Source organism: Pinus tabuliformis, chromosome Q (assembly GCF_031772625.1).
Source record: "Pinus tabuliformis cultivar Carrire ecotype Pingquan chromosome Q, CPIR1, whole genome shotgun sequence".
Classification (NCBI taxonomy): domain Eukaryota; kingdom Viridiplantae; phylum Streptophyta; class Pinopsida; order Pinales; family Pinaceae; genus Pinus; species Pinus tabuliformis.
The window spans coordinates 338,240,132-338,255,721 of NC_142296.1; the positions used below are offsets into that span (position 1 = coordinate 338,240,132).

A 15,590-nucleotide genomic window follows, 5' to 3' on the forward strand; every position below is an offset into this window, starting at 1 on the left:
CTAATGTCTTGAGGTAATTGTGAAACTTCTTCTTCAGGAACAGATGTACCATAAATAGTTGGAGTAACTGGAGTTTCTGTACTTACCGAAATAGATAATTAGGGTAACTTAGATGAATAACTAGGAGTTCTTGATGTACTAGACTTAGTTAAGCGAGACCGCTTTGCCTGAATTGGTGTCGCTTCAGGAGGAAAAGGCAGTCTGCTTGCTATTCTCCATGAACGATGGGGTATGGGTTGATGTTCCTCCATGATTGCTGATTAATTTTATTATCAAAAAAGAAATTAAAAAAAGGGGTTATACTAGGCAAAAGGTTTACCAAGAAACTCTGAACTGCAGAATACCTCCTGGTGAACCAAGAAGTACGGGCAGGAAATCTCCCCGAATGTTGTGTTTGGTGTATCACAGTTTACAAGGCAGCCAACTCGGTTACTTAAGGATGGATAGCAACCTAGAGTTGTCCTCCCATATATACCCGAAGGTACGTGGAGGCCCAATCCATATAAGAGCTGTCTAATGCAAAACTGCATAGTGAGAGAATTCCCACATACTTTACGTACTGTAACACCGCCCTATATACCTGAAGGTACGTGGATGAGCTATGATATACTCACATACGTGGAATGAGGTATCACACTCGGGATGTATTGTAGACAAGTTAGCGACAACTGCTTTGTTTTACAACGCTGGAACACGTCTCTAGCCTAGAACCACTAAATGTTCTCGTTAATGACAATGCTCCATTAGGTAAATTGATGTTTATTTTAAGTTGATCTTGCTTAGGAATTTTCCTTTCAAGTTCACCATGTGATGTATTCTGAAATTCCTAGGAATGCAACTATCATGATAAACATTTTTTCCATTCAATTTAACGATGAAAATCTTAGCTACTTAGGGATAGAGTAATCAGATTCCTTTTGATCAAAGAGAAAAGAGCACAATCTAAATGCAAATTCCCTACACTATTCCTATCAGCACACACAAACTTTTTTAATGCAACATGCATGTATTTATTTTTGATTTCCCTTAATGTGAATGAAAAAAAAGGAAGCTAATGCACAATCGATCAATAAACTCTTTTCCTAAAAATGACGATTTTGTGACAATTTCTTTTCAAGGAAAGGAAGACTTTACGACTTTCATTTTCAAAGAAATGAGGAATTACGACACTTTTAATGAAAAGACTAATCATATGCACACATCAATCAATCAATCTTTCATGAATGAAGAATTTACGACAATTAAATTTTCGAAGCAAAAGACGATTTTATGACACTTTCTTTCGACAAAGATCAATCGACTAAAAAACTAACTTTCGACTATAGATTAAAAATGACAAAGTAAATACATAAGAAACATTTATCAATCCTAGTCTATGTAGGGCCAACTAAGGAGATGAAAAGTATTTTCAGAGACAAGACATCATTGACATTTTGAAAATCATTCAAACATGAGAAAATTGGCAAAAAACTTCATCTCCTAGATGGGAAACTAACCCTCAAGGGATCAACGTAGGCTGCAGTGAGAGACAGTGTACTTCAGTGCACTGTCTCTATGCGGGAAGTGCATTGTAGCGCACTGTGTCCTTCACTGGGCTGCACTGGTGACAGTAAGCCATTTTTGAAGGCAATTTGACACAGTTTTGACTCAATTTTAAATGAAATAAGACTGAAATTCAACCAACGACCAAAAGTACAGTTTGTAAAAATTTCTTAAGAGGCTGATAAGCTATTATGATAGATAGTTGATCCCCAGCGGAGTCCCCAATTTGTTTTGGGAAGTTTTAGTATCTATGGATAAATGCCTAAACCCCTAGAATAGTAGCTAAGTCTAGAACAACAATGCAAAGCATTCTCTACTTTTTCTATAACCAACAGATTAAATAAGACAGTAAAGAAGCCTACCTAAAGCTTTCACATACTCCTTATCTCCCTACACCTTTTATTGACTAGATTATTGAATAATGTGTTGGATGTGAAATCTTCTCATTCATGGATGGATTTTATGGCTACAATCAAATCAATATCCACCCACAGGAACGATCTAAAACAACATTTATTTGTCCGTGGGGCACATTTGCTTATCGAAAGTTACCTTTTGGTTTGAAGAATGTAGGCGCTACATTTCAGAGGGCGATGAATTATGCCTTCCATGACATCAAGCACATTGTTCAACCTTATCTTTATGATTTGCCTGCTCATTCACGAAAGCGGACTGATCACCCACAACATTTGAGAGCAATAATTTTACGGTTCCGACACTACAAGATACGATTCAATGTACACAGGTGTGTGTTTTGTGATGGCTTTATTCAATTGCTTGGATTTGTGGTCTCAAAAGATCGCTATGACTATAGCCCTTGGAAAGTCTTCTAAAGAAGAAAAAACTTTATTTGATACTGTGGATGACTGGCTACGCAGAGACCGTTTCGTTTTTGTGGGTTGGTCCGGTCTATTGCTCTTTCCTTGTGCCTATTTTGCCTTAGGTGGATGGTTCACGGGTACAACCTTTGTGACTTCATGGTATACTCACGGATTGGCCAGTTCCTATCTGGAAGGTTGTAATTTCCTAACTACCGTAGTTTCTACTCCTGCTAATAGTTTAGCACATTCTTTGCTGCTATTATGGGGTCCCGAAGCACAAGGAGATTTGACTCGTTGGTGTCAATTAGGTGGTCTATGGACCTTCGTTGCTCTTCATGGTGCTTTCGGTCTAATAGGTTTCATGTTACGTCAATTTGAACTTGCTCGATCTGTACAATTGCGACCTTATAATTCAATTGCATTCTCTGCTCCAATTGCTGTCTTTGTTTCTGTATTTTTGATCTATCCATTGGGACAGTCCGGTTGGTTTTTCGCACCTAGTTTTGGTGTAGCAGCTATTTTCCGTTTTATCCTCTTCTTTCAAGGTTTTCATAATTGGACCTTGAATCCATTTCATATGATGGGAGTTGCCGGAGTATTGGGTGCTGCTCTTCTATGCGCTATTCATGGTGCTACCGTGGAAAATACTTTATTTGAAGATGGTTATGGTGCAAATACGTTCCGTGCTTTTAACCCGACTCAAGCCGAAGAGACTTATTCCATGGTCACTGCTAACCGCTTCTGGTCCCAGATTTTTGGGGTTTCTTTTTCCAATAAACGTTGGTTACATTTCTTCATGTTATTTGTGCCAGTGACCGGTTTATGGATGAGTGCCATTGGAGTAGTTGGTCTAGCTCTAAACTTATGTGCCTATGATTTTGTTTCCCAGGAGATCCGTGCAGCAGAAGATCCTGAATCTAAGACTTTCTACACAAAAAATATTCTCCTGAACGAAGGTATTCGTGCTTGGATGGCGGCTCAAGATCAGCCTCATGAAAACCTTATATTCCCTGAGGAGGTCCTACCCCGTGGAAACGCTCTTTAATGGAACTATAGCTTTAGCTGGTCGTGATCAAGAAACCACTGGTTTCGCTTGGTGGGCCGGTAATGCCCGACTTATCAATTTGTCGGGTAAATTGCTTGGGGCTCACGTGGCTCATGCCGGATTAATTGTAATCTGGGCCAGAGCAATGAACCTATTCGAAGTGGCTCATTTCGTACCGGAAAAACCTATGTATGAACAAGGATTGATTCTGCTTCCCCATCTAGCTACTCTAGGATGGGGAGTCGGTCCTGGTGGGGAAATCGTGGACACTTTTCCATATTTTGTATCTGGGGTACTTCACTTAATTTCTTCTGCGGTTTTAGGTTTTGGTGGTATTTATCATGCACTCATAGGACCCGAAACTTTAGAAGAATCTTTTCCATTCTTTGGCTATGTATGGAAAGATAGAAACAAAATGACCACAATTTTGGGTATTCACCTAATCTTGCTAGTTGTTGGTGCTTTTCTTCCAGTGCTAAAAGCTTTGTATTTTGGAGGTGTATATGATACTTGGGCTCCCAACGGTGGAGATGTAAGAAAAATTACGAACCCGACACTTAACCCAAGTGCTATATTTGGTTATTTACTGAAATCTCCTTTCGGAGGAGAAGGATGGATCGTTAGCGTGGACAATCTAGAAGATGTAATTGGAGGACATGTATGGTTAGGTTCCATTTGTATCTTCGGTGGTATCTGGCATATCTTAACCAAACCTTTTGCATGGGCTCCCCATGCATTCGTATGGTCCAGAGAAGCTTATTTGTCCTATAGTTTAGCGGCTCTATCCCTCTTTGGTTTTATTGCTTGTTGTTTTGTTTGGTTCAACAATACCGTTTATCCCAGTGAATTTTATGGGCCCACTGGCCCAGAAGCCTCTCAAGCTCAAGCGTTTACTTTTTTAGTTAGAGACCAACGTCTTGGAGCTAGTGTGGGGTCTGCCCAAGGACCTACTGGTTTAGGTAAATACCTTATGCGTTCTCCGACTGGAGAAATTATCTTTGGAGGGGAAACGATGCGTTTTTGGGATCTCCGTGCTCCTTGGTTGGAACCCCTAAGGGGCCCTAATGGTTTGGATCTGAGCAAGTAGAGAAAAGACATACAGCCTTGGCAGGAATGACGTTCAGTAGAATATATGACTCATGCTCCTTTAGGTTCTTTAAATTCTGTGGGTGGTGTAGCTACCGAAATCAATGCGGTGAATTATGTCTCTCCCCGAAGTTGGTTATCCACCTCCCATTTCGTTCTAGGATTTTTCTTCTTCGTAGGTCATTTGTGGCATGCGGGAAGGGCTCGTGCAGCTGCAGCAGGATTTGAGAAAGGGATTGATCGTGATTTCGAACCTGTCCTTTCCATGACTCCTCTTAACTGAAACAATAGATCAAACCAGATGGAAGAAAAATCGATTCAATTTCATTACATCTATCTCCCATATCGGCGGGATAGGAGTCTTTTCAAATACTCTTTTTCCAACTGGATCCTTGTAGCTCGGCTATATACAGCCGAGCTATTCTCTTTTTTTTTTATTGGACCGGTAAATGCAATTGTTGAAAAACAAAAGGAGAGAGAGGGATTCGAACCCTCGATAGTTTTTTTATCTATACCGGTTTTCAAGACCGGAGCCATTAACCACTCGGCCATCTCTCCCGGGGACAACTTCTATTCTACCCCTTCGTATAATCCCTAACTATAAGCATAAATTCGGGTCGATACCAACTATACCTGTGACATATGATGATTTTTCATCATCTGGAATGGAAAAAAAAGAAACGAATTTCCCTCTCCTCTCACACTCAAATATCAAATTGAAAAAGTTTGAAAGCTCGATCAATTTATGGTCAAATCCTTTCCATAGTGCATTTGATCAGAATTGAAAATTGGGGATCGGATGGTATAGTCTATTCAATCTGTTGGGAGCTTGTAAGATCACAACCATGACTATTGCTTTCCAATCGGTTGTGTTTGCATTAATTGCTATTTCATTTTTACTAGTGATTGGTGTACCTGTTGCACTTGCCTCTCCCGATGGTTGGTCAAGTAGCAAAAATGTTGTATTTTCGGGTGTATCATTATGGATCGGATCAGTCCTTTTTGTAGGTATCCTTAATTCTTTCATATCTTAGATATGTTCTAGATGTTTTAGGTTCACACTCCCTCCCCCTCCTCCCGGAGGGCTTTATAGCTTTTCTGAAGGGCCTTTTACTTCAGGCCCAAGGAGGAGGGGTTTTCCATATCCGTAATTGAATTAATAATTGGACCATTCAAAAATGGTATCTACTTACGAATGGGATTGAACATATATGTATTTTCCATTTCAATTATATGAATATCTATATATTCATATAATTGAAATGCGGGTATGGTTGAATGGTAAAATTTCTCTTTGCCAAGGAGAAGATGCGGGTTCGATCCCCGCTACCCGCCCTTCACATGGAATATGAAAAAGAATAGTTCATGTATTGATCGTTTCTTTTCCTCACTTATAATTCAATTATAAATTTATAAGTGAGAGAGCAATCCTTTCCGGACCAAAATACTTCGTATGTTCTGGTCTGGCGGAGACAGGATTTGAACCCGTGACCTCAAGGTTATGAGCCTTGCGAGCTACCAGACTACTCTACTCTACACCATTGATTTATATCATAATCAGAATGGGTACACAAAACAATAATGGGATATAGTACCCCTATCCCTATATAGGGATAGAGGTACTATATCCCATTATCACAAGAAACTTCAATTACTTTTTTCTTTTCCTACCAACTCGATTTTTTTATCCCGGGCAATAAACATGCGTGGGCCATCTCACGGAGTATGTGTCCGAACAATCCAAAGTCTCGATAGTTGGCTCTAGGTCTTCCAGTCGAAGAACAACGTCGATGGAGACGTGTAGGTGCACTATTACGTGGTGAAGATTGCAATTTTCTATGAATTTCCCATTTGTCATCCAATGATGACACTTTGCTTTTTTCCTCCAAAGATTGACGAATTAAATAATATTTCCGTTCCAGTGCTTGTCTCTTCTTCTCTCTCTGAATGAGACTCTTTCTCGCCATAATAGTTCAGTTGGTACTATTACCTACCAGGAATCAAAATATAGATCAGATTTTAGATGGAGTAATATTATGTTGATTACTTTTTCTCTGTGGGGTATTGTCATTGTATCAATGACAATACCCCACAGAGAAATTGATGAAGAAGAATTAACCAAATTTACCTGATGTAGAGGCAATTAAAAAAGCTGCATAAGTGAATATATAACCTACGGAAAAGTGAGCTAATCCAACTAATCGTGCTTGAACAATGGAAAGGGCTACTGGCTTGTCTCTCCATCGAACTAAATTAGCTAAAGGCGTGCGTTCATGGGCCCATGCAAGAGTTTCGATCAGTTCCTGCCAATATCCACGCCAGGAAATAAGGAACATAAATCCAGTAGCCCAAACAAGATGCCCGAATAAGAACATCCACGCCCAAACAGATAAACTGTTCATACCAAAAGGATTGTATCCATTAATAAGTTGTGAAGAATTTAACCATAGATAATCTCTTGACCATCCCATTAAATAAGTGGAAGACTCATTAAATTGTGCTACATTACCCTGCCATAATGTTATATGCTTCCAATGCCAATAGAAAGTAACCCATCCAATAGTATTCAACATCCAGAAAACTGCTAAATAAAAAGCATCCCAGGCCGAGATATCGCAAGTACCACCCCGTCCCGGACCATCGCAAGGAAAACTATAACCAAAATCGTTTTTATCTGGCATTAACCTGGAACCACGCGCATCCAAAGCACCTTTAACTAGGATCAATGTAGTTTTATGCAAACCTAGAGCAATAGCATGATGAACCAAAAAGTCTCCAGGACCAATTGTTGAGAACAATGAATTATTATTATCATTAATAGCATTTAACCAACCGGGTAACCATATGCTCTTACCTGCATCGAATGATGGACCACTTGTTGAAGATAGGAGTATATCGAAACCATATAACGTCTTACCATGAGCAGATTGTATCCACTGAGCAAATATGGGCTCGATCAAGATTTGTTTTTCTGGAGTACCGAAAGCAAGCATAACATCATTATGGACATAAAGTCCCAAGGTATGGAAACCTAGTAATAAACTAACCCAACTAAGATGAGATATTATAGCTTCTTTCTGCTCCAACATTCTCGCCAATACATTATCCTTATTCTGTTCCGGATTATAATCCCTAATGAGGAATATAGCTCCATGAGCAAAGGCTCCTGTCATAATGAACCCGGCAATGTATTGATGATGAGTATATAATGCAGCTTGGGTGGTGAAGTCTTGTGCTATGAATGCATAAGGGGGTAAAGAATACATGTGTTGAGCTACCAAGGAAGTTATAACCCCCAAAGAAGCTAAAGCAAGACCCAATTGAAAATGAAGAGAATTATTGATTGTGTTATAAAGACCCTTATGTCCGCATCCTAATAGGCCTCCTGGAGGAACATGTGCCTCCAAAATATCTTCCATACTGTGACCAATCCCAAAGTTGGTTCTATACATATGACCAGCAATTGAAAAAACAAGTGTAATAGCTAAATGATGATGAGCCATATCAGTCAGCCATAAAATTTGAGTTTGTGGATGGAATCCTCCGAGAAAAGTTAGAATAGCAGTTCCCGCCCCTTGGGAGGTACCGAATAAGTGACTACTAGAATCAGGATTTTGAGCATAGAGATTCCACTGACCTGTGAAAAGCGGTTCTAAACCTTCGGGATGCGGTAATACATCCAAAAAATTATCCCATCTGACGTGCACTCCCCTTGATTCAGGAATAGCGACATGAACTAAATGCCCTGTCCAAGCTAGAGAACTGACTCCGAAGAGTCCTGACAAATGATGATTGAGACGGGATTCGGCATTTTTGAACCATGAAACACTTGGTCTCCATTTAGGTTGTAGATGTAACCTACCCGCTATTAAAAAGATGACAGAAAGAAATAGAAAGAAAAGAGCTCCAGCATAAAGATCTTCGTTAGTGCGTAAGCCAATGGTATACCACCATTGATAAACACCGGAATAAGCAATATTGACCGGACCGGGAGCACCTCCTCGGGTAAAGGCTTCTATAGCTGGTTGACCAAAATGAGGATCCCAAATTGCATGAGCAATGGGTCTTACATGTAAGGGATCGCGTACCCATGCTTCAAAATTGCCTTGCCAAGCCACATGGAACAAATTACCAGAGGTCCACAGAAAGATTATTGCCAACTGACCAAAGTGGGAAGCAAAAATTTTATGATAAAGGCGTTCTTCGGTAATATCATCATGACTCTCAAAGTCATGTGCGGTCGCAATACCGAACCAAATACGACGAGTAGTTGGGTCCTGAGCCAAGCCTTGGCTGAACTTTGGAAATCTTGATGCCATATACTTTTCAAATCCTCCTAGCCTTTATCCTATTGCAATAATTCTTGCCAGGAAGAACGCCCATGTTGTGACGATTCCACCCAGAAGGTAATGAGCTACTCCTACAGCACGTCCCTGTACAATGCTCAAGGCTCTGGGCTGGATAACAGGAACAACCTTCAATTTTTTATGGGCCCAAACAATAGATTCAATGAGTTCTTGCCAATACCCACGGCCGCTGAATAAGAACATTAAACTGAAGGCCCAAACAAAATGAGCACCTAAAAATAAAAGACCATATGCAGATAATGAAGAACCATAAGATTGGATCACTTGAGAGGCTTGTGCCCATAGAAAGTCACGGAGCCACCCGTTAATCGTAATGGAACTTTGTGCAAAGTTTCCTCCCGTAATATGAGTTACCACTCCCTGATCACTTATATTACCCCAAACATCGGACTGCATTTTCCAGCTGAAATGGAATATTACTACCGAAATTGCATTGTACATCCAGAATAAACCAAGGAAGACATGATCCCAGGAAGATACTTGACATGTTCCTCCTCTACCAGGTCCATCACAAGGAAAGCGAAAACCCAGATTCGCTTTATCAGGTATTAAACGGGAGCTACGGGCAAATAGAACACCTTTAAGTAGGATTAAAACAGTCACATGGATAGTAAATGCATGAATGTGATGTACCAAAAAATCCGCGGTTCCTAATGGAATTGGTAACAAAGCCACTTTGGAACCTACTGTCACCAAATCACCACCTCCCCAGGTTAAGCTGGTACTCGCTGTTGCACCAGGAGCTGTTGAACCAGGTGCTGAAGCATGAGTGTTTTGTATCCATTGCGCAAAGATAGGTTGTAATTGTATAGCAGTATCTGAGAACATATCTTGAGGACGTCCTAGAGCGCTCATAGTATCATTATGAATATACAAACCAAAACTATGGAAACCTAAGAATATACATACCCAGTTGAGGTGTGATACAATTGCATCACGATGTCTAAGAACGCGATCTAATAAATTGTTGTATTGAGTAGTTGGGTCATAGTCTCTTACCATAAAAATCGCTGCATGTGCAGCAGCGCCAACTATGATAAACCCACCAATCCACATATGATGTGTGAATAGAGAGAGTTGGGTACCATAATCAGTAGCTAGGTATGGGTAGGGAGGCATCGAATACACGTGGTGAGCTACAACAATAGTTAAAGATCCTAACATAGCTAGGTTAACAGCTAGCTGAGCATGCCACGAGGTAGTTAAGATCTCGTAAAGACCTTTATGGCCCTCCCCCGTAAATGGACATTTATGAGCTTCTAAAAGGTCCTTGAGATTATGGCCAATGAGCCAATTGGTCTTATACATATGACCGGCTATCAGGAAAAGAACTGCAATAGCCAAATGATGATGCACAGTATCGGTCAACCACAGACCCCCCATTACTGGATTTAATCCTCCACGAAAAGTCAAAAAGTTTGAATATTCCGACCAATTCAGGGTTAAAAATGGGGTCACTCCCTTAGCAAAATTGGGATAAAGTTGAGCCAAAAGATCGCGATTGAAAATAAATTCATGAGGAAGTGGTATCTCTTTAGGATCCACTCCAGCGTCTAGAAGTTGGTTAATGGGTAGAGAGACATGTATTTGGTGTCCTGCCCAAGATAGAGATCCAAGTCCTAGTAACCCTGCTATATGATGGTTCAACATGGATTCTACTTCCTGGAACCAAGCCAATTTTGGGGCAGCTTTGTGATAATGGAACCAACCAGCAAAAAGCATTAACGCTGCAAAGATCAATGCACCAATTGCAGTGCAGTAAAGTTGTAATTCACTGGTTATTCCAGATGCTCGCCAAATCTGGAAGAACCCAGAGGTTATTTGTATCCCTCGACAACCTCCACCTACATCCCCATTCAATATTTCTTGGCCTACTATTGGCCAAACTATTTGGGCACTGGGTTTGATGTGAGTGGGATCAGCCAACCATGCTTCATAATTGGAGAAACGAGCGCCGTGATAGTACATCCCACTTAGCCAAATAAAGATGATGGCTAGTTGACCAAAATGAGCGCTAAAGATTTTGCGAGAAATATCTTCCAAATTATTAGTATGGCTATCAAAATCGTGAGCATCAGCATGTAAGTTCCAGATCCAAGTGGTAGTATCAGGACCTTTAGCTAGCATCCTTGAGAAATGACCAGGTTTGGCCCATTTTTCAAAAGATGTTTTTACAGTATCTCTATCCACTACGACCTTTACTTTCTTTACTTCTGGTTCCGGTGAACGAATGGTCATTGAATTCTCCTCTTTTCGGACGGGACTTAAATAATAAGAAACCTGCCAATAGCAATTAGTGAACTTACGAGAGATATATCTCAACTCGTTTCTCCCTTTATTTTCTAGTTTATGACTGGAGCGACTATGATACGGGAGTCAATCTGAGGCAGGTGTTCAATTCTATTATGACATATCTTTTGAGGTGCTCAATGGACCGCGGGCTTTTTTGCATGAAAAAGCCTTTTTTTTGTAATTTTAAAAAAGCAACGGTGATTATTACACTACACCGTTTCTAGATGGATAAATAAATATATCTGTATATATGGATATATATATATATATTTATTTATCCATCTATTGATACTCCTCTGTATGTCCCATATAAAAGGCCATCCATTATAAATCGTTATTCATAGATCATTAATGAAAAAAATATCCAGCCAGATGGATTTTACCCCTATTAAGAAGATCCGTCAACAATCCAGAATCAGAAAAGGTATTCTTTTTATATTGTAAATATATCCCTATAAGATGTTGACGAAATAGAATCTAATTTTTGGGAATATTCTGGAAAAATCCCATTGATTTCGAGTCAGATATTCAATAATGAAAACGATTTCCCAATAATAGAAACTCTCATTCTCCAAAGCGTCCTGTAATCTTTAACCAATTTTGTGCTTCGATGTAATTGCCCGGAGCAAGTGCTATAGCTTGTTCCCAATACTCAGCAGCTTGATCGAACCAAGCCTCTGCAGTTTCAGGATCTCCCTGTCGAATGGCCTGTTCTCCTCAGTCGGGATAGGTAAACTTGGAAAAGTTTTCTTCCCTCAGAACCATACTTGAGAGTTTCCTACCTCATACAGCTCAATCCACTATTCTTTAGTCCTCTACCAAAATTTCCAAAGAATTGGAGATGATTCATTGGGAGTTCATATTAACCAAAGGACCAAAAAAAGTCAATGACATGAGTTTCTGATTTAACTTCCAATCAATTCAATGATCAGGTTCTATCTTTTCTCCTACCCTCAAAAAGATGAAGTATATCTCTTTCTATACTTCAGATTGATTGTCCAAATCAAAGTCTTTTTGCAAGGTAACTATCTCAGTTCCGTATAGAATTTTTGGAGAGTACTCTCTGGCTGGAGTACTTCACATCTTTAGGATCTAATGCTACACCGCTGCTCAATAGCTTAGTAGATCAACTCTATTACATAAGTTGATTCCTGATTCTTGTCAATGAGCAGATTTGATCGTATCAGCCCGACTTTCAATAATTGATCTTTATGGTGCTTCCATCATCAATTGAATTTATTATCCATGTAATATTTAGGCTCTATCTATTCATATTCCGGCTCCTATGAGAGTTTTTTTCGCTACAGCTGATAAAATACCGTTACTTGGGACGGTGCATATGTAGAAAGCCTTTTCTTTTGTCCTTACTCAGTTATTAACTAAGTTATTCTATGGTACAGATAGTCGCACGTAATGACAGATCAAGGCCGTATTATTAAGAGCTTGTGGTAAGGATGGGTTCCGTTCTAATGCTTGGAAATAATATTCCAAAGCCTTCGTATGTTCCCCATTACTTGTATGCACAAGACCTATATTATATAGTATATAACTTCGATCATAAGGATCCGTTTCCAGTCGCATAGCTTCATAATAATTTTGTAAAGCTTCCGCATATTCCCCTTCCGATTGAGCTGACATTCATTACGGTCGTTCATTCCATTGAAATGATCTCCGCTTCAAAACCGTACATGAGATTCCCACCTCATACGGCTCCTCCTTTCTTTACAGTAGGTAATATGGGGAGTAATCCGTGGAATTGAAAAAAAAAAAAAAGATTCTGACCAAATATTATGAATTAACAAGGGCTAGTGTATTTCCAATGAATCTCTAGCCATCCTTCTTGCAAAGATTCTTTTCCAAATACCAAGGATCTTACTACTAGGAATGGAACCTCTAACAATTTCTTTGTTCTTAACGCCCTGTATTCTCCGGGGATTAATCACTTCAACAATCTCCGATGGTTCCATTATAAGGGTATCCGAAGTACAAACGAGATGGATGTTTGTTGTCCCAACCATTCTCACTACCCTTCAAAAAAGGGTAATGCATATGGGCTATAACGAAGCTTTTGTGTTGTCGATTTCCATACGTAGTGCTTTCTCCCCTCATGCGCGCCTATCAAATAGGTTCAACTATACAAGCAAGGCCTATTGCATAGGTGTAACCTTTCGCTCGGTACTAAAATCCTCAGGAGATGAAAGCATCTAAAGGTGCATTGACCGGGGATACACGACAGAAGGAATTGTTCTATCTCCAGAACTCACCTTCACTGAGCGTAAGTTTTATTTTACCCAATTTTTATTCCCGAATACCTTACCTTTTCTTTCCCCAAAAAAGAAGAACAGAAATGGAATTCGACTCAATCAAATTGAGTTTCAGGCAATCCTTAACTTGCCTCCACCTTTAAACTTATTACAGTTACAAAGACTTCAAGGGAAGGAAAACTTTTTGAGGAGGTTCATTCCAAACTATGCTGAATTAGCTAAAGGCTTTACTCGTCTTTTGAAGAAAGGGGTACCCTTCTATTGGGATCAGGTTGTGCAAGCTTCCTTTGATGCTCTTAAAGATGCCCTAATTAGAGTATCATTAATGTATGCCCCAAACTATCAAAAAGACTATTACCTACATCTCGCTGCTGTAGATTCAACCGTTGGCATGGTTTTAGTTCACAAAGAAAGTGGAACTAAGAATCCTATTTATTACTTGAGTTGTAATCTCAATGATACAGAAAGTAAGTATTCCTATGTCGAAAAGTTAGCTTTTGTAGCCGTTCAAGCTGTGCATAGATTTCGTCATTACATCCTCCTCTGTAAAAATACTATTGTTTCAGATTGTAACCCTATGACACACACTTTGTCACGTCAATTGCTGCTGGGCAAATATTCAAAATGGATAGTTATTTTGTAGGAATTTGATTTGGAATTCATCAAATCTAAATCAAAGAAATCTCTTATTTTCGCCGAATTAATTTGCGACCTTCCCTCATCCTCCAATGATTCAACATCAGAAGCATCAATCTTGAATGAGTCTCTGTTTCTTATCTCGTCAAGTGATCCATGGTATGGGGATATACTGGTCTATCTCTAGACCCAAGCTTTTCAGCCTAATACCTCTCGCTCTGAACAATGACGTACCCGATACCAAGCCAAATATTTCTAATCATTGATAATACGCTTTATCGTCGTGGTGTCGATACAATTTTACGTAGGTGCCTCACTCATGAGGAAGCTGAGAAAGCTTTGAATGAATGTCATTCAGGTGCTTGTCATGGAAAATTATCTGGGTATGCTACCGTGCAAAGAATTCTCTGTGCTGGTTACTTCTAGCCAACCATATTCAAGGATTGCATTATTTCTATCATAAGTTGTCATGCATGCAGATATATGACTGAAAAATCTTGCATCCAGTCGTTGTTGTTGGCCCATTCACCAAATGGGGCATTGATTTCATGACATGTAACCTCACCTCGGCCAGGGGAAATGGGTATATTATAGTCGTCATTGACTATTTTACCAAATGGGCTGAGGTGATGCCAACATTGACCAACAGTGGCGAAACGGTTGCCAGGTTTGGTGTACCACAAGCCATAGTTACAGATCATGGATCACATTTTTGCAATCACATGATGGCTGAGTTGACTGCCAAGTTAGGACTGTCACATGATAGTTCTACTCCATACTACCCGCAAGCTAATGGACAAGTTGAGGCCATCAACAAAGTCCTTAAGCACATGTTGCAGAGAATGATTGGAGTTCATAAAAGAAATTGGCATTTAATCCTATACTCGGCTCTGTGGGCATATCGAACCTCGATGAGAAATGTGACTGGATTCACACCCTTTCAGTTGGTGTATGGTTTGGAAGCAGTCTTACCGATTCAATGTGAAATCTCATCTCTCAAACTCGCAATTGACCTGTTACCCGACACTTCTAAAGAAGAAGCATGTTTCTTGGAGTTAATCCATCTGGATGAAACCCGTCGTGATGCCGCATTGGCTAATGAAGCACATAAGAAACGTATTAAGGTGCAATATGATAGAAATGTCAAGCCTCGTGTCTTCTCAGAAGGTGACCTAGTCTTGCTTTACGATCAGGAGTATGATAAACTTGGAGCAGGAAAATTTGAACCACTGTGGATGGGCCCTTATATTGTTAAGCGTGTTTTAATGAAAGGTGCCTACGAGTTAGTGGACTATGATGGGATTCCATTGTCGCAGCCCCGAAACGGGTTGTACCTTAAACGTTACTATGCTTAGTTTAGTGTAGTAAAACTCACTGTATATATGCTTTGATTGCATGTGTGTGTGTGTTTCTTTTAGATTTTTTATTTGGTTAAGTAATCCACCTTGCATTTTTTGTAGATGTCAAACTTTTTGGAACCATTTGTTGGTTACACCGATGGGACTAGTTGTAGTACGCAAAGCCTATCCTCTGTAGC

The 15,590-nt window shown here is 39.8% G+C and overlaps 1 non-coding gene across 1 annotated transcript; it reads right to left on the reverse strand.

Annotated features, from left to right (window-relative positions):
- Positions 1 to 4,964: 4,964 nt before the first annotated feature.
- TRNAS-UGA (transfer RNA serine (anticodon UGA)) lies at positions 4,965 to 5,052 on the reverse strand. The gene has a single exon. It is a non-coding gene; the product is annotated as a tRNA-Ser (tRNA).
- Between the last annotated feature and the right edge of the window lie 10,538 nt (positions 5,053 to 15,590).